At 44.3% G+C, this 22,460-nt stretch overlaps 15 non-coding genes and 4 pseudogenes across 15 annotated transcripts; all 19 read left to right on the forward strand.

Annotated features, from left to right (window-relative positions):
* The first annotated feature begins 200 nt into the window (after nucleotides 1-200).
* LOC125734747 (5S ribosomal RNA) lies at nucleotides 201-319 on the forward strand. The gene has a single exon (XR_007394050.1). It is a non-coding gene; the product is annotated as a 5S ribosomal RNA (ribosomal RNA).
* A 1,073-nt stretch (nucleotides 320-1,392) lies between these two features.
* On the forward strand, nucleotides 1,393-1,511 carry LOC125731612 (5S ribosomal RNA; annotated as a pseudogene).
* A 1,068-nt stretch (nucleotides 1,512-2,579) lies between these two features.
* On the forward strand, nucleotides 2,580-2,698 carry LOC125736495 (5S ribosomal RNA). Its single transcript, XR_007395773.1, has one exon. It is a non-coding gene; the product is annotated as a 5S ribosomal RNA (ribosomal RNA).
* Nucleotides 2,699-3,324: 626 nt separating this feature from the next.
* On the forward strand, nucleotides 3,325-3,443 carry LOC125737258 (5S ribosomal RNA). Its single transcript, XR_007396524.1, has one exon. It is a non-coding gene; the product is annotated as a 5S ribosomal RNA (ribosomal RNA).
* Nucleotides 3,444-4,512: 1,069 nt separating this feature from the next.
* Nucleotides 4,513-4,631, forward strand: LOC125734749 (5S ribosomal RNA). The gene has a single exon (XR_007394052.1). It is a non-coding gene; the product is annotated as a 5S ribosomal RNA (ribosomal RNA).
* A 1,073-nt stretch (nucleotides 4,632-5,704) lies between these two features.
* LOC125731614 (5S ribosomal RNA) lies at nucleotides 5,705-5,823 on the forward strand (annotated as a pseudogene).
* Nucleotides 5,824-6,891: 1,068 nt separating this feature from the next.
* Nucleotides 6,892-7,010, forward strand: LOC125736496 (5S ribosomal RNA). The gene has a single exon (XR_007395774.1). It is a non-coding gene; the product is annotated as a 5S ribosomal RNA (ribosomal RNA).
* Nucleotides 7,011-8,085: 1,075 nt separating this feature from the next.
* Nucleotides 8,086-8,204, forward strand: LOC125731859 (5S ribosomal RNA; annotated as a pseudogene).
* A 1,067-nt stretch (nucleotides 8,205-9,271) lies between these two features.
* On the forward strand, nucleotides 9,272-9,390 carry LOC125736449 (5S ribosomal RNA). The gene has a single exon (XR_007395727.1). It is a non-coding gene; the product is annotated as a 5S ribosomal RNA (ribosomal RNA).
* A 1,076-nt stretch (nucleotides 9,391-10,466) lies between these two features.
* On the forward strand, nucleotides 10,467-10,575 carry LOC125731954 (5S ribosomal RNA; annotated as a pseudogene).
* Nucleotides 10,576-11,651: 1,076 nt separating this feature from the next.
* On the forward strand, nucleotides 11,652-11,770 carry LOC125735082 (5S ribosomal RNA). Its single transcript, XR_007394381.1, has one exon. It is a non-coding gene; the product is annotated as a 5S ribosomal RNA (ribosomal RNA).
* A 1,077-nt stretch (nucleotides 11,771-12,847) lies between these two features.
* Nucleotides 12,848-12,966, forward strand: LOC125730859 (5S ribosomal RNA). Its single transcript, XR_007391147.1, has one exon. It is a non-coding gene; the product is annotated as a 5S ribosomal RNA (ribosomal RNA).
* A 1,075-nt stretch (nucleotides 12,967-14,041) lies between these two features.
* On the forward strand, nucleotides 14,042-14,160 carry LOC125735141 (5S ribosomal RNA). Its single transcript, XR_007394439.1, has one exon. It is a non-coding gene; the product is annotated as a 5S ribosomal RNA (ribosomal RNA).
* A 1,243-nt stretch (nucleotides 14,161-15,403) lies between these two features.
* Nucleotides 15,404-15,522, forward strand: LOC125733482 (5S ribosomal RNA). The gene has a single exon (XR_007392826.1). It is a non-coding gene; the product is annotated as a 5S ribosomal RNA (ribosomal RNA).
* A 1,079-nt stretch (nucleotides 15,523-16,601) lies between these two features.
* Nucleotides 16,602-16,720, forward strand: LOC125735887 (5S ribosomal RNA). Its single transcript, XR_007395171.1, has one exon. It is a non-coding gene; the product is annotated as a 5S ribosomal RNA (ribosomal RNA).
* A 1,079-nt stretch (nucleotides 16,721-17,799) lies between these two features.
* Nucleotides 17,800-17,918, forward strand: LOC125734295 (5S ribosomal RNA). Its single transcript, XR_007393613.1, has one exon. It is a non-coding gene; the product is annotated as a 5S ribosomal RNA (ribosomal RNA).
* A 1,080-nt stretch (nucleotides 17,919-18,998) lies between these two features.
* Nucleotides 18,999-19,117, forward strand: LOC125735888 (5S ribosomal RNA). Its single transcript, XR_007395172.1, has one exon. It is a non-coding gene; the product is annotated as a 5S ribosomal RNA (ribosomal RNA).
* Nucleotides 19,118-20,196: 1,079 nt separating this feature from the next.
* LOC125734296 (5S ribosomal RNA) lies at nucleotides 20,197-20,315 on the forward strand. The gene has a single exon (XR_007393614.1). It is a non-coding gene; the product is annotated as a 5S ribosomal RNA (ribosomal RNA).
* A 1,080-nt stretch (nucleotides 20,316-21,395) lies between these two features.
* Nucleotides 21,396-21,514, forward strand: LOC125729159 (5S ribosomal RNA). Its single transcript, XR_007389631.1, has one exon. It is a non-coding gene; the product is annotated as a 5S ribosomal RNA (ribosomal RNA).
* The last annotated feature ends 946 nt before the right edge of the window (nucleotides 21,515-22,460 follow it).

A 22,460-nucleotide genomic window follows, 5' to 3' on the forward strand; every position in this document is an offset into this window, starting at 1 on the left:
AAAGAATGGAATAATTGTGGTAGGCTGCCGGCTGAGTAGTTTGGTGAATGTTTGGTGTGGGTCCGGCGCTGCCGATTGGATGGTGGTGCTGCAGTGTGAGTCAGATAAAAAAAAAAAAAACCAGGAGTAGAATCCAATGGGACTAACTGGCATGTATAGACGCGTGTAATGCAAAAGGGCTGTTTTTGGTAGCGTCTCACGCTTATGGCCATACCACCCTGAACACGCCCGATCTCATCTGATCTCGGAAGCCAAGCAAGGTAGGGTCTGGTTAGTACTTGGATGGGAGACCACCTGGGAATACCAGGTGCTGTAAGCTTTTCTCACTTTTACTTTATACAGGGGGCGCTCCACTTCACGATTAATTTAAATCTATCACTCCCCTTCCATTTTACTATTTTATATATTTCTTTTTTCTCTCATTCATAAAGGCAGCTTTTACACACCGTTTTACTCTAAATACTTCCTGGTAATTCTAGGTGCTGTAAGCTGTTCGTGCCTTTATTCCACCAGGGCGCAATATTCTCACAAACTTGAAGACTGTCACTCCCCATTCACGTTTTACAACTTATTGTTAATGATAAAGAGACAGCTTTTTACACACAGTTTTAAACAAAGTACTGATATTATTCCTCTTCAACTGACCGCTTTGTTTTCTATGCAAAAACCACTTCACCACAGAAGACTCGATATTATTGGCATAGCAAGTTCTGCTCTTCTCCTTTCAAAACTTGCTAAAAGCTGTATTTAAAAGAACAGATTGGCCGGGGTAATTCACACCCTTCAATGCCAGCTTAATGTTTAGGTTAGTGGGAATCACAGAGGAATTAGGGATGGAAACTTCTTTGCTGGTGGTAGAAGCGGTCTGGTGAATTTTTAGAGAGAAGAGGCCGTCGATGTTTCAATGTAGAAAATTGTTCTGGCTGCAGCCTGCAGTATGGACTTGTTGGCGTGTGTAGCTCCCAGTGTTCTGACAGCATGACATTTTGGGGAAGCATGTGATTCAACAGCAACCAGTGGGCTTCGTGCGGCGGAGATTTTGTGGCTGTTAGCGGAGTTGATAACAGAGGGTCTTTAAGAGAAGCCTGCATGCGGTAGGCAAATGAGTAATGTTTGCCGGCGGGGGACGTGCAGCGATTAACCTGTGCGGTAGTGAAAAGGTGTTAAAAAGAAGGAAGTGTGCGGATGCGGAAAGAATGGAATAATTGTGGTAGGCTGCCGGCTGAGTAGTTTGGTGAATGTTTGGTGTGGGTGCGGCGCTGCCGATTGGATGGTGGTGCTGCAGTGTGAGTCAGATAAAAAAAAAAAAAAAACAGGAGTAGGATCCAATGGGACTAACTGGCATGTATAGAGGCGTGTAATGCAAAAGGGCTGTTTTTGTTCGCGGCTCTCTCTTATGGCCATACCATCCTGAACACGCCCGATCTCGTCTGATCTCGGAAGCTAAGTGGGGTAGGGTCTGGTTAGTACTTGGATGGGAGACTGCCTGGGAATACCACGTGCTGTAAGCTTTTCTCACTTTTACTTTATACAGGGGGCACTCCACCTCACGATTAATTTAAATCTATCACTCCCCTTACTATTTTATATATTTCTTTTTTCTCTCATTCATAAAGGCAGCTTTTACACACGTTTTACTCTAAATACTGCCTGGTAATTCTAGGTGCTGTAAGCTGGTCGTGCCTTTATTCCACCAGGGCACGATCTTCTCACAATCTTGAAGACTGTCACTCCCCATTCACATTTTACAACTTATTGTTAATAATAAAGAGACAGCTTTTTACACACAGTTTTAAACAAAGTACTGATATAATTCCTCTTCAACTCACCGCTTTGTTTTCTATGCAAAAACCACTTCGCCACAGAAGACTTGATATTTTTGGCATAGCAAGGTCTGCTCTTCTCCTCCTTTCAAAACTTGCTAAAAGCTGTATTTAAAAGAGCAGGTTGGCCGGGGTAATTCACACCCTTCAATGCCAGATTAATGTTTAGGTTAGTGGGAATCACAGAGGAATTAGGGATGGAAACTTCTTTGCTGATGGTAGAAGCGGTCTGGTGAATTTTTAGAGAGAAGAGGCCGTCGATGTTTCAATGTAGAAAATTGTTCTGGCTGCAGCCTGCAGTATGGACTTGTTGGTGTGTGTAGCTCCCAGTGTTCTGACAGCGTAACGTTTTGGGGAAGCATGTGATTCAGCAGCTACCAGTGGGCTTCGTGCGGCGGAGATTTTGTGGCTGTTAGCGGAGTTGATAACAGAGGGTCGTTAAGAGAAGCCTGCATGCAGTAGGCAAAGGAGTAATGTTTGCCGGCGGGGGACGTGCGGCGATTAACCTGTGCGGTAGTGAAAAGGAGTTAAAGAGAAGGAAGTGTGCGGATGCGGAAAGAATGGAATAATTGTGGTAGGCTGCCGGCTGAGTAGTTTGGTGAATGTTTGGTGTGGGTCCGGCGCTGCCGATTGGATGGTGGTGCTGCAGTGTGAGTCAGATAAAAAAAAAAAAAAACCAGGAGTAGAATCCAATGGGACTAACTGGCATGTATAGACGCGTGTAATGCAAAAGGGCTGTTTTTGGTAGCTTCTCACGCTTATGGCCATACCACCCTGAACACGCCCGATCTCATCTGATCTCGGAAGCCAAGCAACGTAGGGTCTGGTTAGTACTTGGATGGGAGACCTCCTGGGAATACCAGGTGCTGTAAGCTTTTCTCACTTTTACTTTATACAGGGGGCGCTCCACTTCACGATTAATTTAAATCTATCACTCCCCTTCCATTTTACTATTTTATATATATATTTTTATTTTCTCTCTTTCATAAAGGCAGCTTTTACACACCGTTTTACTTTAAATACTTCCTGGTAATTCTAGGTGCTGTAAGCTGGTCGTGCCTTTATTCCACCAGGGCACGATCTTCTCACAATCTTGAAGACTGTCACTCCCCATTCACGTTTTACAACTTATTGTTAATAATAAAGAGACAGCTTTTTACACACAGTTTTAAACAAAGTACTGATATAATTCCTCTTCAACTCACCGCTTTGTTTTCTATGCAAAAACCACTTCGCCACAGAAGACTTGATATTTTTGGCATAGCAAGGTCTGCTCTTCTCCTCCTTTCAAAACTTGCTAAAAGCTGTATTTAAAAGGGCAGGTTGGCCGGGGTAATTCACACCCTTCAATGCCAGATTAATGTTTAGGTTGCCGATTGGATGGTGGTGCTGCAGTGTGAGTCAGATAAAAAAAAAAAAAACCAGGAGTAGAATCCAATGGGACTAACTGGCATGTATAGACGCGTGTAATGCAAAAGGGCTGTTTTTGGTAGCGTCTCACGCTTATGGCCATACCACCCTGAACACGCCTGATCTCATCTGATCTCGGAAACCAAGCAAGGTAGGGTCTGGTTAGTACTTGGATGGGAGACCTCCTGGGAATACCAGGTGCTGTAAGCTTTTCTCACTTTTACTTTATACAGGGGGCGCTCCACTTCACGATTAATTTAAATCTAGCACTCCCCTTCCATTTTACTATTTTATATATATATTTTTTTTCTCACTTTCATAAAGCCAGCTTTTAGAAACCGTTTTACTCTAAATACTTCCTGGTAATTCTAGGTAAGCTGTTCGTGCCTTTATTCCACCAGGGCGCGATCTTTTCACAAACTTGAAGACTGTCACTCCCCATTCACGTTTTACAACTTATTGTTAATGATAAAGAGACAGCTTTTTACACACAGTTTTAAACAAAGTACTGATATTATTCCTCTTCACCTGACCGCTTTGTTTTCTATGCAAAAACCACTTCGCCACAGAAGACTCGATATTATTGGCATAGCAAGTTCTGCTCTTCTCCTTTCAAAACTTGCTAAAAGCTGTATTTAAAAGAACAGATTGGCCGGGGTAATTCACACCCTTCAATGCCAGCTTAATGTTTAGGTTAGTGGGAATCACAGAGGAATTAGGGATGGAAACTTCTTTGCTGGTGGTAGAAGCGGTCTGGTGAATTTTTAGAGAGAAGAGGCCGTCGATGTTTGAATGTAGAAAATAGTTCTGGCTGCAGCCTGCAGTATGGACTTGTTGGTGTGTGTAGCTCCCAGTGTTCTGACAGCGCGACGTTTTGGGGAAGCATGTGATTCAGCAGCTACCAGTGGGCTTCGTGCGGCGGAGATTTTGTGGCTGTTAGCGGAGTTGATAACAGAGGGTCGTTAAGAGAAGCCTGCATGCAGTAGGCAAAGGAGTAATGTTTGCCGGCGGGGGACGTGCGGCGATTAACCTGTGCGGTAGTGAAAAGGAGTTAAAAAGAAGGAAGTGTGCGGATGCGGAAAGAATGGAATAATTGTGGTAGGCTGCCGGCTGAGTAGTTTGGTGAATGTTTGGTGTGGGTCCGGCGCTGCCGATTGGATGGTGGTGCTGCAGTGTGAGTCAGATAAAAAAAAAAAAAACCAGGAGTAGAATCCAATGGGACTAACTGGCATGTATAGACGCGTGTAATGCAAAAGGGCTGTTTTTGGTAGCATCTCACGCTTATGGCCATACCACCCTGAACACGCCCGATCTCATCTGATCTCGGAAGCCAAGCAAGGTAGGGTCTGGTTAGTACTTGGATGGGAGACCACCTGGGAATACCAGGTGCTGTAAGCTTTTCTCACTTTTACTTTATACAGGGGGCGCTCCACTTCACGATTAATTTAAATCTATCACTCCCCTTCCATTTTACTATTTTATATATTTCTTTTTTCTCTCATTCATAAAGGCAGCTTTTACACACCGTTTTACTCTAAATACTTCCTGGTAATTCTAGGTGCTGTAAGCTGTTCGTGCCTTTATTCCACCAGGGCGCAATATTCTCACAAACTTGAAGACTGTCACTCCCCATTCACGTTTTACAACTTATTGTTAATGATAAAGAGACAGCTTTTTACACACAGTTTTAAACAAAGTACTGATATTATTCCTCTTCAACTGACCGCTTTGTTTTCTATGCAAAAACCACTTCACCACAGAAGACTCGATATTATTGGCATAGCAAGTTCTGCTCTTCTCCTTTCAAAACTTGCTAAAAGCTGTATTTAAAAGAACAGATTGGCCGGGGTAATTCACACCCTTCAATGCCAGCTTAATGTTTAGGTTAGTGGGAATCACAGAGGAATTAGGGATGGAAACTTCTTTGCTGGTGGTAGAAGCGGTCTGGTGAATTTTTAGAGAGAAGAGGCCGTCGATGTTTCAATGTAGAAAATTGTTCTGGCTGCAGCCTGCAGTATGGACTTGTTGGCGTGTGTAGCTCCCAGTGTTCTGACAGCATGACATTTTGGGGAAGCATGTGATTCAACAGCAACCAGTGGGCTTCGTGCGGCGGAGATTTTGTGGCTGTTAGCGGAGTTGATAACAGAGGGTCTTTAAGAGAAGCCTGCATGCGGTAGGCAAATGAGTAATGTTTGCCGGCGGGGGACGTGCAGCGATTAACCTGTGCGGTAGTGAAAAGGAGTTAAAAAGAAGGAAGTGTGCGGATGCGGAAAGAATGGAATAATTGTGGTAGGCTGCCGGCTGAGTAGTTTGGTGAATGTTTGGTGTGGGTGCGGCGCTGCCGATTGGATGGTGGTGCTGCAGTGTGAGTCAGATAAAAAAAAAAAAAAAACAGGAGTAGGATCCAATGGGACTAACTGGCATGTATAGAGGCGTGTAATGCAAAAGGGCTGTTTTTGTTCGCGGCTCTCTCTTATGGCCATACCATCCTGAACACGCCCGATCTCGTCTGATCTCGGAAGCTAAGTGGGGTAGGGTCTGGTTAGTACTTGGATGGGAGACTGCCTGGGAATACCACGTGCTGTAAGCTTTTCTCACTTTTACTTTATACAGGGGGCACTCCACCTCACGATTAATTTAAATCTATCACTCCCCTTACTATTTTATATATTTCTTTTTTCTCTCATTCATAAAGGCAGCTTTTACACACGTTTTACTCTAAATACTGCCTGGTAATTCTAGGTGCTGTAAGCTGGTCGTGCCTTTATTCCACCAGGGCACGATCTTCTCACAATCTTGAAGACTGTCACTCCCCATTCACATTTTACAACTTATTGTTAATAATAAAGAGACAGCTTTTTACACACAGTTTTAAACAAAGTACTGATATAATTCCTCTTCAACTCACCGCTTTGTTTTCTATGCAAAAACCACTTCGCCACAGAAGACTTGATATTTTTGGCATAGCAAGGTCTGCTCTTCTCCTCCTTTCAAAACTTGCTAAAAGCTGTATTTAAAAGAGCAGGTTGGCCGGGGTAATTCACACCCTTCAATGCCAGATTAATGTTTAGGTTAGTGGGAATCACAGAGGAATTAGGGATGGAAACTTCTTTGCTGATGGTAGAAGCGGTCTGGTGAATTTTTAGAGAGAAGAGGCCGTCGATGTTTCAATGTAGAAAATTGTTCTGGCTGCAGCCTGCAGTATGGACTTGTTGGTGTGTGTAGCTCCCAGTGTTCTGACAGCGTAACGTTTTGGGGAAGCATGTGATTCAACAGCTACCAGTGGGCTTCGCGCGGCAGAGATTTTGTGGCTGTTAGCGGAGTTGATTACAGAGGGTCGTTAAGAGAAGCCTGCATGCGGTAGGCAAAGGAGTAATGTTTGCCGGCGGGGGACGTGCGGCGATTAACCTGTGCGGTAGTGAAAAGGAGTTAAAGAGAAGGAAGTGTGCGGATGCGGAAAGAATGGAATAATTGTGGTAGGCTGCCGGCTGAGTAGTTTGGTGAATGTTTGGTGTGGGTCCGGCGCTGCCGATTGGATGGTGGTGCTGCAGTGTGAGTCAGATAAAAAAAAAAAAAAACCAGGAGTAGAATCCAATGGGACTAACTGGCATGTATAGACGCGTGTAATGCAAAAGGGCTGTTTTTGGTAGCTTCTCACGCTTATGGCCATACCACCCTGAACACGCCCGATCTCATCTGATCTCGGAAGCCAAGCAACGTAGGGTCTGGTTAGTACTTGGATGGGAGACCTCCTGGGAATACCAGGTGCTGTAAGCTTTTCTCACTTTTACTTTATACAGGGGGCGCTCCACTTCACGATTAATTTAAATCTAGCACTCCCCTTCCATTTTACTATTTTATATATATATTTTTTTTCTCTCTTTCATAAAGCCAGCTTTTAGAAACCGTTTTACTCTAAATACTTCCTGGAAATTCTAGGTGCTGTAAGCTGTTCGTGCCTTTATTCCACCAGGGCGCAATATTCTCACAAACTTGAAGACTGTCACTCCCCATTCACGTTTTACAACTTATTGTTAATGATAAAGAGACAGCTTTTTACACACAGTTTTAAACAAAGTACTGATATTATTCCTCTTCAACTGACCGCTTTGTTTTCTATGCAAAAACCACTTCACCACAGAAGACTCGATATTATTGGCATAGCAAGTTCTGCTCTTCTCCTTTCAAAACTTGCTAAAAGCTGTATTTAAAAGAACAGATTGGCCGGGGTAATTCACACCCTTCAATGCCAGCTTAATGTTTAGGTTAGTGGGAATCACAGAGGAATTAGGGATGGAAACTTCTTTGCTGGTGGTAGAAGCGGTCTGGTGAATTTTTAGAGAGAAGAGGCCGTCGATGTTTCAATGTAGAAAATTGTTCTGGCTGCAGCCTGCAGTATGGACTTGTTGGCGTGTGTAGCTCCCAGTGTTCTGACAGCATGACATTTTGGGGAAGCATGTGATTCAACAGCAACCAGTGGGCTTCGTGCGGCGGAGATTTTGTGGCTGTTAGCGGAGTTGATAACAGAGGGTCTTTAAGAGAAGCCTGCATGCGGTAGGCAAATGAGTAATGTTTGCCGGCGGGGGACGTGCAGCGATTAACCTGTGCGGTAGTGAAAAGGACTTAAAGAGAAGGAAGTGTGCGGATGCGGAAAGAATGGAATAATTGTGGTAGGCTGCCGGCTGAGTAGTTTGGTGAATGTTTGGTGTGGGTGCGGCGCTGCCGATTGGATGGTGGTGCTGCAGTGTGAGTCAGATAAAAAAAAAAAAAAAACAGGAGTAGGATCCAATGGGACTAACTGGCAAGTATAGAGGCGTGTAATGCAAAAGGGCTGTTTTTGTTCGCGGCTCTCTCTTATGGCCATACCACCCTGAACACGCCTGATCTCGTCTGATCTCGGAAGCTAAGTGGGGTAGGGTCTGGTTAGTACTTGGATGGGAGACTGCCGGGGAATACCACGTGCTGTAAGCTTTTCTCACTTTTACTTTATACAGGGGGCACTCCACCTCACGATTAATTTAAATCTATCACTCCCCTTACTATTTTATATATTTCTTTTTTCTCTCATTCATGAAGGCAGCTTTTACACACGTTTTACTCTAAATACTGCCTGGTAATTCTAGGTGCTGTAAGCTGGTCGTGCCTTTATTCCACCAGGGCACGATCATCTCACAATCTTGAAGACTGTCACTCCCCATTCACATTTTACAACTTATTGTTAATAATAAAGAGACAGCTTTTTACACACAGTTTTAAACAAAGTACTGATATAATTCCTCTTCAACTCACCGCTTTGTTTTCTATGCAAAAACCACTTCGCCACAGAAGACTTGATATTTTTGGCATAGCAAGGTCTGCTCTTCTCCTCCTTTCAAAACTTGCTAAAAGCTGTATTTAAAAGAGCAGGTTGGCCGGGGTAATTCACACCCTTCAATGCCAGATTAATGTTTAGGTTAGTGGGAATCACAGAGGAATTAGGGATGGAAACTTCTTTGCTGATGGTAGAAGCGGTCTGGTGAATTTTTAGAGAGAAGAGGCCGTCGATGTTTCAATGTAGAAAATTGTTCTGGCTGCAGCCTGCAGTATGGACTTGTTGGTGTGTGTAGCTCCCAGTGTTCTGACAGCGTAACGTTTTGGGGAAGCATGTGATTCAACAGCTACCAGTGGGCTTCGCGCGGCAGAGATTTTGTGGCTGTTAGCGGAGTTGATTACAGAGGGTCGTTAAGAGAAGCCTGCATGCGGTAGGCAAAGGAGTAATGTTTGCCGGCGGGGGACGTGCGGCGATTAACCTGTGCGGTAGTGAAAAGGAGTTAAAGAGAAGGAAGTGTGCGGATGCGGAAAGAATGGAATAATTGTGGTAGGCTGCCGGCTGAGTAGTTTGGTGAATGTTTGGTGTGGGTCCGGCGCTGCCGATTGGATGGTGGTGCTGCAGTGTGAGTCAGATAAAAAAAAAAAAAACCAGGAGTAGAATCCAATGGGACTAACTGGCATGTATAGACGCGTGTAATGCAAAAGGGCTGTTTTTGGTAGCTTCTCACGCTTATGGCCATACCACCCTGAACACGCCCGATCTCATCTGATCTCGGAAGCCAAGCAAGGTAGGGTCTGGTTAGTTCTTGGATGGGAGACCTCCTGGGAATACCAGGTGCTGTAAGCTTTTCTCACTTTTACTTTATACAGGGGGCGCTCCACTTCACGATTAATTTAAATCTAGCACTCCCCTTCCATTTTACTATTTTATATATATTTTTTTTTTCTCTCTTTCATAAAGCCAGCTTTTAGAAACCGTTTTACTCTAAATACTTCCTGGTAATTCTAGGTGCTGTAAGCTGTTCGTGCCTTTATTCCACCAGGGCGCGATCTTTTCACAAACTTGAAGACTGTCACTCCCCATTCACGTTTTACAACTTATTGTTAATGATAAAGAGACAGCTTTTTACAAACAGTTTTAAACAAAGTACTGATATTATTCCTCTTCAACTGACCGCTTTGTTTTCTATGCAAAAACCACTTCGCCACAGAAGACTCGATATTATTGGCATAGCAAGGTCTGCTCTTCTCCTTTCAAAACTTGCTAAAAGCTGTATTTAAAAGAACAGATTGGCCGGGGTAATTCACACCCTTCAATGCCAGCTTAATGTTTAGGTTAGTGGGAATCACAGAGGAATTAGGGATGGAAACTTCTTTGCTGGTGGTAGAAGCGGTCTGGTGAATTTTTAGAGAGAAGAGGCCGTCGATGTTTGAATGTAGAAAATTGTTCTGGCTGCAGCCTGCAGTATGGACTTGTTGGTGTGTGTAGCTCCCAGTGTTCTGACAGCGCGACGTTTTGGGGAAGCATGTGATTCAGCAGCTACCAGTGGGCTTCGTGCGGCGGAGATTTTGTGGCTGTTAGCGGAGTTGATAACAGAGGGTCGTTAAGAGAAGCCTGCATGCAGTAAGCAAAGGAGTAATGTTTGCCGGCGGGGGACGTGCGGCGATTAACCTGTGCGGTAGTGAAAAGGAGTTAAAAAGAAGGAAGTGTGCGGATGCGGAAAGAATGGAATAATTGTGGTAGGCTGCCGGCTGAGTAGTTTGGTGAATGTTTGGTGTGGGTCCGGCGCTGCCGATTGGATGGTGGGGCTGCAGTGTGAGTCAGATAAAAAAAAAAAAAAGAACATTAGTAGGATCCAATGGGACCAACTGGCATGTATAGAGGCGTGTAATGCAAAAGGGCTGTTTTTGGTAGCATCTCTCGCTTACGGCCATACCACCCTGAACACGCCTGATCTTGGAAGCTAAGCAGGGTAGGGTCTGGTTAGTACTTGGATGGGAGACTTCCTGGGAATACCAGGTGCTGTAAGCTTTTCTCACTTTTACTTTATACAGGGGGCGCTCCACTTCACGATTAATTTAAATCTATCACTCCCCTTCCATTTTACTATTTTATATATATATATTTTTTTTTCTCTCATTCATAAAGGCAGCTTTTAGAAACCGTTTTACTCTAAATACTTCCTGGTAATTCTAGGTGCTGTAAGCTGTTCGTGCCTTTATTCCACCAGGGCGCGATCTTCTCACAAACTTGAAGACTGTCACTCCCCATTCACGTTTTACAACTTATTGTTAATGATAAAGAGACAGCTTTTTACACACAGTTTTAAACAAAGTACTGATATTATTCCTCTTCAACTGACCGCTTTGTTTTCTATGCAAAAACCACTTTGCCACAGAAGACTCGATATTATTGGCATAGCAAGTTCTGCTCTTCTCCTTTCAAAACTTGCTAAAAGCTGTATTTAAAAGAACAGATTGGCCGGGGTAATTCACACCCTTCAATGCCAGCTTAATGTTTAGGTTAGTGGGAATCACAGAGGAATTAGGGATGGAAACTTCTTTGCTGGTGGTAGAAGCGGTCTGGTGAATTTTTAGAGAGAAGAGGCCGTCGATGTTTGAATGTAGAAAATTGTTCTGGCTGCAGCCTGCAGTATGGACTTGTTGGTGTGTGTAGCTCCCAGTGTTCTGACAGCGCGACGTTTTGGGGAAGCATGTGATTCAGCAGCTACCAGTGGGCTTCGTGCGGCGGAGATTTTGTGGCTGTTAGCGGAGTTGATAACAGAGGGTCGTTAAGAGAAGCCTGCATGCAGTAGGCAAAGGAGTAATGTTTGCCGGCGGGGGACGTGCGGCGATTAACCTGTGCGGTAGTGAAAAGGAGTTAAAAAGAAGGAAGTGTGCGGATGCGGAAAGAATGGAATAATTGTGGTAGGCTGCCGGCTGAGTAGTTTGGTGAATGTTTGGTGTGGGTCCGGCGCTGCCGATTGGATGGTGGGGCTGCAGTGTGACTCAGATAAAAAAAAAAAAAACAGGAGTAGGATCCAATGGGACTAACTGGCATGTATAGACGCGTGTAATGCAAAAGGGCTGTTTTTGGTCATGTGTCTCGCTTATGGCCATACCACCCTGAACACGCCCGATCTCGTCTGGTCTCGGAAGCTAAGCAGGGTAGGGTCTGGTTAGTACTTGGATGGGAGGCCACCTGGGAATACCAGGTGCTGTAAGCTTTTCTCACTTTTACTTTATACAGGGGGCGCTCCACTTCACGATTAATTTAAATCTATCACTCCCCTTCCATTTTACTATTTTATATATATATTTTTTTTTTCTCTCATTCATAAAGGCAGCTTTTAGAAACCGTTTTACTCTAAATACTTCCTGGTAATTCTAGGTGCTGTAAGCTGTTCGTGCCTTTATTCCACCAGGGCGCGATCTTCTCACAAACTTGAAGACTGTCACTCCCCATTCACGTTTTACAACTTATTGTTAATGATAAAGAGACAGCTTTTTACACACAGTTTTAAACAAAGTACTGATATTATTCCTCTTCAACTGACCGCTTTGTTTTCTATGCAAAAACCACTTCGCCACAGAAGACTCGATATTATTGGCATAGCAAGTTCTGCTCTTCTCCTTTCAAAACTTGCTAAAAGCTGTATTTAAAAGAACAGATTGGCCGGGGTAATTCACACCCTTCAATGCCAGCTTAATGTTTAGGTTAGTGGGAATCACAGAGGAATTAGGGATGGAAACTTCTTTGCTGGTGGTAGAAGCGGTCTGGTGAATTTTTAGAGAGAAGAGGCCGTCGATGTTTGAATGTAGAAAATTGTTCTGGCTGCAGCCTGCAGTATGGACTTGTTGGTGTGTGTAGCTCCCAGTGTTCTGACAGCGCGACGTTTTGGGGAAGCATGTGATTCAGCAGCTACCAGTGGGCTTCGTGCGGCGGAGATTTTGTGGCTGTTAGCGGAGTTGATAACAGAGGGTCGTTAAGAGAAGCCTGCATGCAGTAGGCAAAGGAGTAATGTTTGCCGGCGGGGGACGTGCGGCGATTAACCTGTGCGGTAGTGAAAAGGAGTTAAAAAGAAGGAAGTGTGCGGATGCGGAAAGAATGGAATAATTGTGGTAGGCTGCCGGCTGAGTAGTTTGGTGAATGTTTGGTGTGGGTCCGGCGCTGCCGATTGGATGGTGGGGCTGCAGTGTGAGTCAGATAAAAAAAATAAAAAACCAGGAGTTGGATTCAATGGGACTAACTGGCATGTATAGACGCGTGTAATGCAAAAGGGCTGTTTTTGGTCGTGTCTCTCGCTTTTGGCCATACCACCCTGAACACGCCCGATCTCATCCGATCTCAGAAGCTAAGCAGGGTAGGGTCTGGTTACTAGTTGGATGGGAGACCACCTGGGAATACCAGGTGCTGTAAGCTTTTCTCACTTTTACTTTATACAGGGGGCGCTCCACTTCACGATTAATTTAAATCTATCACTCCCCTTCCATTTTACTATTTTATATATATATATTTTTTTTTCTCTCATTCATAAAGGCAACTTTTAGAAACCGTTTTACTCTAAATACTTCCTGGTAATTCTAGGTGCTGTAAGCTGTTCGTGCCTTTATTCCACCAGGGCGCGATCTTCTCACAAACTTGAAGACTGTCACTCCCCATTCACGTTTTACAACTTATTTTTAATGATAAAGAGACAGCTTTTTACACACAGTTTTAAACAAAGTACTGATATTATTCCTCTTCAACTGACCGCTTTGTTTTCTATGCAAAAACCACTTCGCCACAGAAGACTCGATATTATTGGCATAGCAAGTTCTGCTCTTCTCCTTTCAAAACTTGCTAAAAGCTGTATTTAAAAGAACAGATTGGCCGGGGTAATTCACACCCTTCAATGCCAGCTTAATGTTTAGGTTAGTGGGAATCACAGAGGAATTAGGGATGGAAACTTCTTTGCTGGTGGTAGAAGCGGTCTGGTGAATTTTTAGAGAGAAGAGGCCGTCGATGTTTGAATGTAGAAAATTGTTCTGGCTGCAGCCTGCAGTATGGACTTGTTGGTGTGTGTAGCTCCCAGTGTTCTGACAGCGCGACGTTTTGGGGAAGCATGTGATTCAGCAGCTACCAGTGGGCTTCGTGCGGCGGAGATTTTGTGGCTGTTAGCGGAGTTGATAACAGAGGGTCGTTAAGAGAAGCCTGCATGCAGTAGGCAAAGGAGTAATGTTTGCCGGCGGGGGACATGCGGCGATTAACCTGTGCGGTAGTGAAAAGGAGTTAAAAAGAAGGAAGTGTGCGGATGCGGAAAGAATGGAATAATTGTGGTAGGCTGCCGGCTGAGTAGTTTGGTGAATGTTTGGTGTGGGTCCGGCGCTGCCGATTGGATGGTGGGGCTGCAGTGTGAGTCAGATAAAAAAAAAAAACCAGGAGTAGGATCCAATGGGACTAACTGGCATGTATAGACGCGTGTAATGCAAAAGGGCTGTTTTTGGTCGTGTCTCTCGCTTATGGCCATACCACCCTGAACACGCCCGATCTCATCCGATCTCAGAAGCTAAGCAGGGTAGGGTCTGGTTAGTAGTTGGATGGGAGACCACCTGGGAATACCAGGTGCTGTAAGCTTTTCTCACTTTTACTTTATACAGGGGGCGCTCCACTTCACGATTAATTTAAATCTATCACTCCCCTTCCATTTTACTATTTTATATATATATATATTTTTTTCTCTCATTCATAAAGGCAACTTTTAGAAACCGTTTTACTCTAAATACTTCCTGGTAATTCTAGGTGCTGTAAGCTGTTCGTGCCTTTATTCCACCAGGGCGCGATCTTCTCACAAACTTGAAGACTGTCACTCCCCATTCACGTTTTACAACTTATTGTTAATAATAAAGAGACAGCTTTTTACACACAGTTTTAAACAAAGTACTGATATAATTCCTCTTCAACTCACCGCTTTGTTTTCTATGCAAAAACCACTTCGCCACAGAAGACTTGATATTGTTAGCATAGCAAGGTCTGCTCTTCTCCTCCTTTCAAAACTTGCTAAAAGCTGTATTTAAAAGAGCAGGTTGGCCGGGGTAATTCACACCCTTCAATGCCAGATTAATGTTTAGGTTAGTGGGAATCACAGAGGAATTAGGGATGGAAACTTCTTTGCTGGTGGTAGAAGCGGTCTGGAGAATTTTTAGAGAGAAGAGGCCGTCGATGTTTCAATGTAGAAAATTGTTCTGGCTGCAGCCTGCAGTATGGACTTGTTGGCGTGTGTAGCTCCCAGTGTTCTGACAGCGTGACATTTTGGGGAAGCATGTGATTCAACAGCAACCAGTGGGCTTCGTGCGGCGGAGATTTTGTGGCTGTTAGCGGAGTTGATAACAGAGGGTCTTTAAGAGAAGCCTGCATGCGGTAGGCAAATGAGTAATGTTTGCCGGCGGGGGACGTGCGGCGATTAACCTGTTCGGTAGTGAAAAGGAGTTTCAACAGCAACCAGTGGGCTTCGTGCGGCGGAGATTTTGTGGCTGTTAGCGGAATTGATAACAGAGGGTCGTTAAGAGAAGCCTGCATGCAGTAGGCAAAGGAGTAATGTTTGCCGGCGGGGGACGTGCGGCGATTAACCTGTGCGGTAGTGAAAAGGAGTTAAAGAGAAGGAAGTGTGCGGATGCGGAAAGAATGGAATAATTGTGGTAGGCTGCCGGCTGAGTAGTTTGGTGAATGTTTGGTGTGGGTCCGGCGCTGCCGATTGGATGGTGGGGCTGCAGTGTGAGTCAGATAAAAAAAATAAAAAACCAGGAGTTGGATCCAATGGGACTAACTGGCATGTATAGACGCGTGTAATGCAAAAGGGCTGTTTTTGGTAGCATCTCTCGCTTACGGCCATACCACCCTGAACACGCCCGATCTCGTCTGATCTCGGAAGCTAAACAGGGTAGGGTCTGGTTAGTACTTGGATGGGAGACCACCTGGGAATATCAGGTGCTGTAAGCTTTTCTCATTTTTACTTTATACAGGGGGCGCTCCACTTCACGATTAATTTAAATCTATCACTCCCCTTCCATTTTACTATTTTATATATATATATTTTTTTTCTCTCATTCATAAAGGCAGCTTTTAGAAACCGTTTTACTCTAAATACTTCCTGGTAATTCTAGGTGCTGTAAGCTGTTCGTGCCTTTATTCCACCAGGGCGCGATCTTCTCACAAACTTGAAGACTGTCACTCCCCATTCACGTTTTACAACTTATTGTTAATGATAAAGAGACAGCTTTTTACACACAGTTTTAAACAAAGTACTGATATTATTCCTCTTCAACTGACCGCTTTGTTTTCTATGCAAAAACCACTTCGCCACAGAAGACTCGATATTATTGGCATAGCAAGTTCTGCTCTTCTCCTTTCAAAACTTGCTAAAAGCTGTATTTAAAAGAACAGATTGGCCGGGGTAATTCACACCCTTCAATGCCAGCTTAATGTTTAGGTTAGTGGGAATCACAGAGGAATTAGGGATGGAAACTTCTTTGCTGGTGATAGAAGTGGTCTGCTGAATTTTTAGAGAGAAGAGGCCGTCGATGTTTGAATGTAGAAAATTGTTCTGGCTGCAGCCTGCAGTATGGACTTGTTGGTGTGTGTAGCTCCCAGTGTTCTGACAGCGCGACGTTTTGGGGAAGCATATGATTCAGCAGCTACCAGTGGGCTTCGTGCGTCGGAGATTTTGTGGCTGTTAGCGGAGTTGATAACAGAGGGTCGTTAAGAGAAGCCTGCATGCAGTAGGCAAAGGAGTAATGTTTGCCGGCGGGGGACGTGCGGCGATTAACCTGTGCGGTAGTGAAAAGGAGTTAAAAATAAGGAAGTGTGCGGATGCGGAAAGAATGGAATAATTGTGGTAGGCTGCCGGCTGAGTAGTTTGGTGAATGTTTGGTGTGGGTCCGGCGCTGCCGATTGGATGGTGGTGCTGCAGTGTGAGTCAGATAAAAAAAAAAAAAAAAAACAGGAGTAGGATCCAATGGGACTAACTGGCATATATAGACGCGTGTAATGCAAAAGGGCTGTTTTTGGTCGCGTTTCTCGCTTATGGCCATACCACCGTGAACACGCCCGATCTCATCCGATCTCGAAAGCCAAGCAGGGTAGGGTCTGGTTAGTACTTGGATGGGAGACCTCCTGGGAATACCAGGTGCTGTAAGCTTTTCTCACTTTTACTTTATACAGGGGGCGCTCCACTTCACGATTAATTTAAATCTATCACTCCCCTTCCATTTTACTAATTTATATATATATATATTTTTCTCTCATTCATAAAGGCAGCTTTTACACACGTTTTACTCTAAATACTGCCTGGTAATTCTAGGTGCTGTAAGCTGTTCGTGCCTTTATTCCACCAGGGCACGATCTTCTCACAAACTTGAAGACTGTCACTCCCCATTCACGTTTTACAACTTATTGTTAATAATAAAGAGACAGCTTTTTACACACAGTTTTAAACAAAGTACTGATATAATTCCTCTTCAACTCACCGCTTTGTTTTCTATGCAAAAACCACTTCGCCACAGAAGACTTGATATTGTTGGCATAGCAAGGTCTGCTCTTCTCCTCCTTTCAAAACTTGCTAAAAGCTGTATTTAAAAGAGCAGGTTGGCCGGGGTAATTCACACCCTTCAATGCCAGATTAATGTTTAGGTTAGTGGGAATCACAGAGGAATTAGGGATGGAAACTTCTTTGCTGATGGTAGAAGCGGTCTGGTGAATTTTTAGAGAGAAGAGGCCGTCGATGTTTCAATGTAGAAAATTGTTCTGGCTGCAGCCTGCAGTATGGACTTGTTGGCGTGTGTAGCTCCCAGTGTTCTGACAGCGTAACGTTTTGGGGAAGCATGTGATTCAACAGCTACCAGTGGGCTTCGTGCGGCAGAGATTTTGTGGCTGTTAGAGGAGTTGATAACAGAGGGTCGTTAAGAGAAGCCTGCATGAGGTAGGCAAAGGAGTAATGTTTGCCGGCGGGGGACGTGCGGCGATTAACCTGTGCGGTAGTGAAAACGACTTAAAGAGAAGGAAGTGTGCGGATGCGGAAAGAATGGAATAATTGTGGTAGGCTGCCGGCTGAGTAGTTTGGTGAATGTTTGGTGTGGGTGCGGCGCTGCCGATTGGATGGTGGTGCTGCAGTGTGAGTCAGATAAAAAAAAAAAAAAAAACAGGAGTAGGATCCAATGGGACTAACTGGCATGTATAGAGGCGTGTAATGCAAAAGGGCTGTTTTTGGTAGTGTCTCTTGCTTATGGCCATACCACCCTGAACACGCCCGATCTCGTCTGATCTCGGAAGCTAAGTGGGGTAGGGTCTGGTTAGTACTTGGATGGGAGACCACCTGGGAATACCAGGTGCTGTAAGCTTTTCTCACTTTTACTTTATACAGGGGGCGCTCCACTTCACGATTAATTTAAATCTATCACTCCCCTTCCATTTTACTATTTTATATATATATTTTTTTTTTTCTCTCATTCATAAAGGCAGCTTTTAGAAACCGTTTTACTCTAAATACTTCCTGGTAATTCTAGGTGCTGTAAGCTGTTCGTGCCTTTATTCCACCAGGGCGCGATCTTCTCACAAACTTGAAGACTGTCACTCCCCATTCACGTTTTACAACTTATTGTTAATGATAAAGAGACAGCTTTTTACACACAGTTTTAAACAAAGTACTGATATTATTCCTCTTCAACTGACCGCTTTGTTTTCTATGCAAAAACCACTTCGCCACAGAAGACTCGATATTATTGGCATAGCAAGTTCTGCTCTTCTCCTTTCAAAACTTGCTAAAAGCTGTATTTAAAAGAACAGATTGGCCGGGGTAATTCACACCCTTCAATGCCAGCTTAATGTTTAGGTTAGTGGGAATCACAGAGGAATTAGGGATGGAAACTTCTTTGCTGGTGATAGAAGTGGTCTGCTGAATTTTTAGAGAGAAGAGGCCGTCGATGTTTGAATGTAGAAAATTGTTCTGGCTGCAGCCTGCAGTATGGACTTGTTGGTGTGTGTAGCTCCCAGTGTTCTGACAGCGCGACGTTTTGGGGAAGCATGTGATTCAGCAGCTACCAGTGGGCTTCGTGCGTCGGAGATTTTGTGGCTGTTAGCGGAGTTGATAACAGAGGGTCGTTAAGAGAAGCCTGCATGCAGTAGGCAAAGGAGTAATGTTTGCCGGCGGGGGACGTGCGGCGATTAACCTGTGCGGTAGTGAAAAGGAGTTAAAAATAAGGAAGTGTGCGGATGCGGAAAGAATGGAATAATTGTGGTAGGCTGCCGGCTGAGTAGTTTGGTGAATGTTTGGTGTGGGTCCGGCGCTGCCGATTGGATGGTGGTGCTGCAGTGTGAGTCAGATAAAAAAAAAAAAAAAAAACAGGAGTAGGATCCAATGGGACTAACTGGCATGTATAGACGCGTGTAATGCAAAAGGGCTGTTTTTGGTCACGTTTCTCGCTTATGGCCATACCACCGTGAACACGCCCGATCTCATCCGATCTCGAAAGCCAAGCAGGGTAGGGTCTGGTTAGTACTTGGATGGGAGACCTCCTGGGAATACCAGGTGCTGTAAGCTTTTCTCACTTTTACTTTATACAGGGGGCGCTCCACTTCACGATTAATTTAAATCTATCACTCCCCTTCCATTTTACTAATTTATATATATATATATTTTTCTCTCATTCATAAAGGCAGCTTTTACACACGTTTTACTCTAAATACTGCCTGGTAATTCTAGGTGCTGTAAGCTGTTCGTGCCTTTATTCCACCAGGGCACGATCTTCTCACAAACTTGAAGACTGTCACTCCCCAATCACGTTTTACAACTTATTGTTAATAATAAAGAGACAGCTTTTTACACACAGTTTTAAACAAAGTACTGATATAATTCCTCTTCAACTCACCGCTTTGTTTTCTATGCAAAAACCACTTCGCCACAGAAGACTTGATATTGTTGGCATAGCAAGGTCTGCTCTTCTCCTCCTTTCAAAACTTGCTAAAAGCTGTATTTAAAAGAGCAGGTTGGCCGGGGTAATTCACACCCTTCAATGCCAGATTAATGTTTAGGTTAGTGGGAATCACAGAGGAATTAGGGATGGAAACTTCTTTGCTGATGGTAGAAGCGGTCTGGTGAATTTTTAGAGAGAAGAGGCCGTCGATGTTTCAATGTAGAAAATTGTTCTGGCTGCAGCCTGCAGTATGGACTTGTTGGCGTGTGTAGCTCCCAGTGTTCTGACAGCGTAACGTTTTGGGGAAGCATGTGATTCAACAGCTACCAGTGGGCTTCGTGCGGCAGAGATTTTGTGGCTGTTAGAGGAGTTGATAACAGAGGGTCGTTAAGAGAAGCCTGCATGAGGTAGGCAAAGGAGTAATGTTTGCCGGCGGGGGACGTGCGGCGATTAACCTGTGCGGTAGTGAAAACGACTTAAAGAGAAGGAAGTGTGCGGATGCGGAAAGAATGGAATAATTGTGGTAGGCTGCCGGCTGAGTAGTTTGGTGAATGTTTGGTGTGGGTGCGGCGCTGCCGATTGGATGGTGGTGCTGCAGTGTGAGTCAGATAAAAAAAAAAAAAAAAACAGGAGTAGGATCCAATGGGACTAACTGGCATGTATAGAGGCGTGTAATGCAAAAGGGCTGTTTTTGGTAGTGTCTCTTGCTTATGGCCATACCACCCTGAACACGCCCGATCTCGTCTGATCTCGGAAGCTAAGTGGGGTAGGGTCTGGTTAGTACTTGGATGGGAGACCACCTGGGAATACCAGGTGCTGTAAGCTTTTCTCACTTTTACTTTATACAGGGGGCGCTCCACTTCACGATTAATTTAAATCTATCACTCCCCTTCCATTTTACTATTTTATATATATATATATATATTTTTCTCTCATTCATAAAGGCAACTTTTAGAAACCGTTTTACTCTATATACTTCCTGGTAATTCTAGGTGCTGTAAGCTGTTCGTGCCTTTATTCCACCAGGGCGCGATCTTCTCACAAACTTGAAGACTGTCACTCCCCATTCACGTTTTACAACTTATTGTTAATGATAAAGAGACAGCTTTTTACACACAGTTTTAAACAAAGTACTGATATTATTCCTCTTCAACTGACCGCTTTGTTTTCTATGCAAAAACCACTTCGCCACAGAAGACTCGATATTATTGGCATAGCAAGTTCTGCTCTTCTCCTTTCAAAACTTGCTAAAAGCTGTATTTAAAAGAACAGATTGGCCGGGGTAATTCACACCCTTCAATGCCAGCTTAATGTTTAGGTTAGTGGGAATCACAGAGGAATTAGGGACGGAAACTTCTTTGCTAGTGGTAGAAGCGGTCTGCTGAATTTTTAGAGAGAAGAGGCCGTCGATGTTTGAATGTAGAAAATAGTTCTGGCTGCAGCCTGCAGTATGGACTTGTTGGTGTGTGTAGCTCCCAGTGTTCTGACAGCGCAACGTTTTGGGGAAGCATGTGATTCAGCAGCTACCAGTGGGCTTCGTGCGGCGGAGATTTTGTGGCTGTTAGCGGAGTTGATAACAGAGGGTCGTTAAGAGAAGCCTGCATGCAGTAGGCAAAGGAGTAATGTTTGCCGGCGGGGGACGTGCGGCGATTAACCTGTGCGGTAGTGAAAAGGAGTTAAAGAGAAGGAAGTGTGCGGATGCGGAAAGAATGGAATAATTGTGGTAGGCTGCCGGCTGAGTAGTTTGGTGAATGTTTGGTGTGGGTCCGGCGCTGCCGATTGGATGGTGGGGCTGCAGTGTGAGTCAGATAAAAAAAATAAAAAACCAGGAGTTGGATCCAATGGGACTAACTGGCATGTATAGACGCGTGTAATGCAAAAGGGCTGTTTTTGGTAGCATCTCTCGCTTACGGCCATACCACCCTGAACACGCCCGATCTCGTCTGATCTCGGAAGCTAAGCAGGGTAGGGTCTGGTTAGTACTTGGATGGGAGACCACCTGGGAATACCAGGTGCTGTAAGCTTTTCTCATTTTTACTTTATACAGGGGGCGCTCCACTTCACGATTAATTTAAATCAATCACTCCCCTTCCATTTTACTATTTTATATATATATTTTTTTTTTCTCTCATTCATAAAGGCAGCTTTTAGAAACCGTTTTACTCTAAATACTTCCTGGTAATTCTAGGTGCTGTAAGCTGTTCGTGCCTTTATTCCACCAGGGCGCGATCTTCTCACAAACTTGAAGACTGTCACTCCCCATTCACGTTTTACAACTTATTGTTAATGATAAAGAGACAGCTTTTTACACACAGTTTTAAACAAAGTACTGATATTATTCCTCTTCAACTGACCGCTTTGTTTTCTATGCAAAAACCACTTCGCCACAGAAGACTCGATATTATTGGCATAGCAAGTTCTGCTCTTCTCCTTTCAAAACTTGCTAAAAGCTGTATTTAAAAGAACAGATTGGCCGGGGTAATTCACACCCTTCAATGCCAGCTTAATGTTTAGGTTAGTGGGAATCACAGAGGAATTAGGGATGGAAACTTCTTTGCTGGTGATAGAAGTGGTCTGCTGAATTTTTAGAGAGAAGAGGCCGTCGATGTTTGAATGTAGAAAATTGTTCTGGCTGCAGCCTGCAGTATGGACTTGTTGGTGTGTGTAGCTCCCAGTGTTCTGACAGCGCGACGTTTTGGGGAAGCATGTGATTCAGCAGCTACCAGTGGGCTTCGTGCGTCGGAGATTTTGTGGCTGTTAGCGGAGTTGATAACAGAGGGTCGTTAAGAGAAGCCTGCATGCAGTAGGCAAAGGAGTAATGTTTGCCGGCGGGGGACGTGCGGCGATTAACCTGTGCGGTAGTGAAAAGGAGTTAAAAATAAGGAAGTGTGCGGATGCGGAAAGAATGGAATAATTGTGGTAGGCTGCCGGCTGAGTAGTTTGGTGAATGTTTGGTGTGGGTCCGGCGCT

This window comes from Brienomyrus brachyistius, chromosome 2 (assembly GCF_023856365.1).
Source record: "Brienomyrus brachyistius isolate T26 chromosome 2, BBRACH_0.4, whole genome shotgun sequence".
NCBI lineage: Eukaryota > Metazoa > Chordata > Actinopteri > Osteoglossiformes > Mormyridae > Brienomyrus > Brienomyrus brachyistius.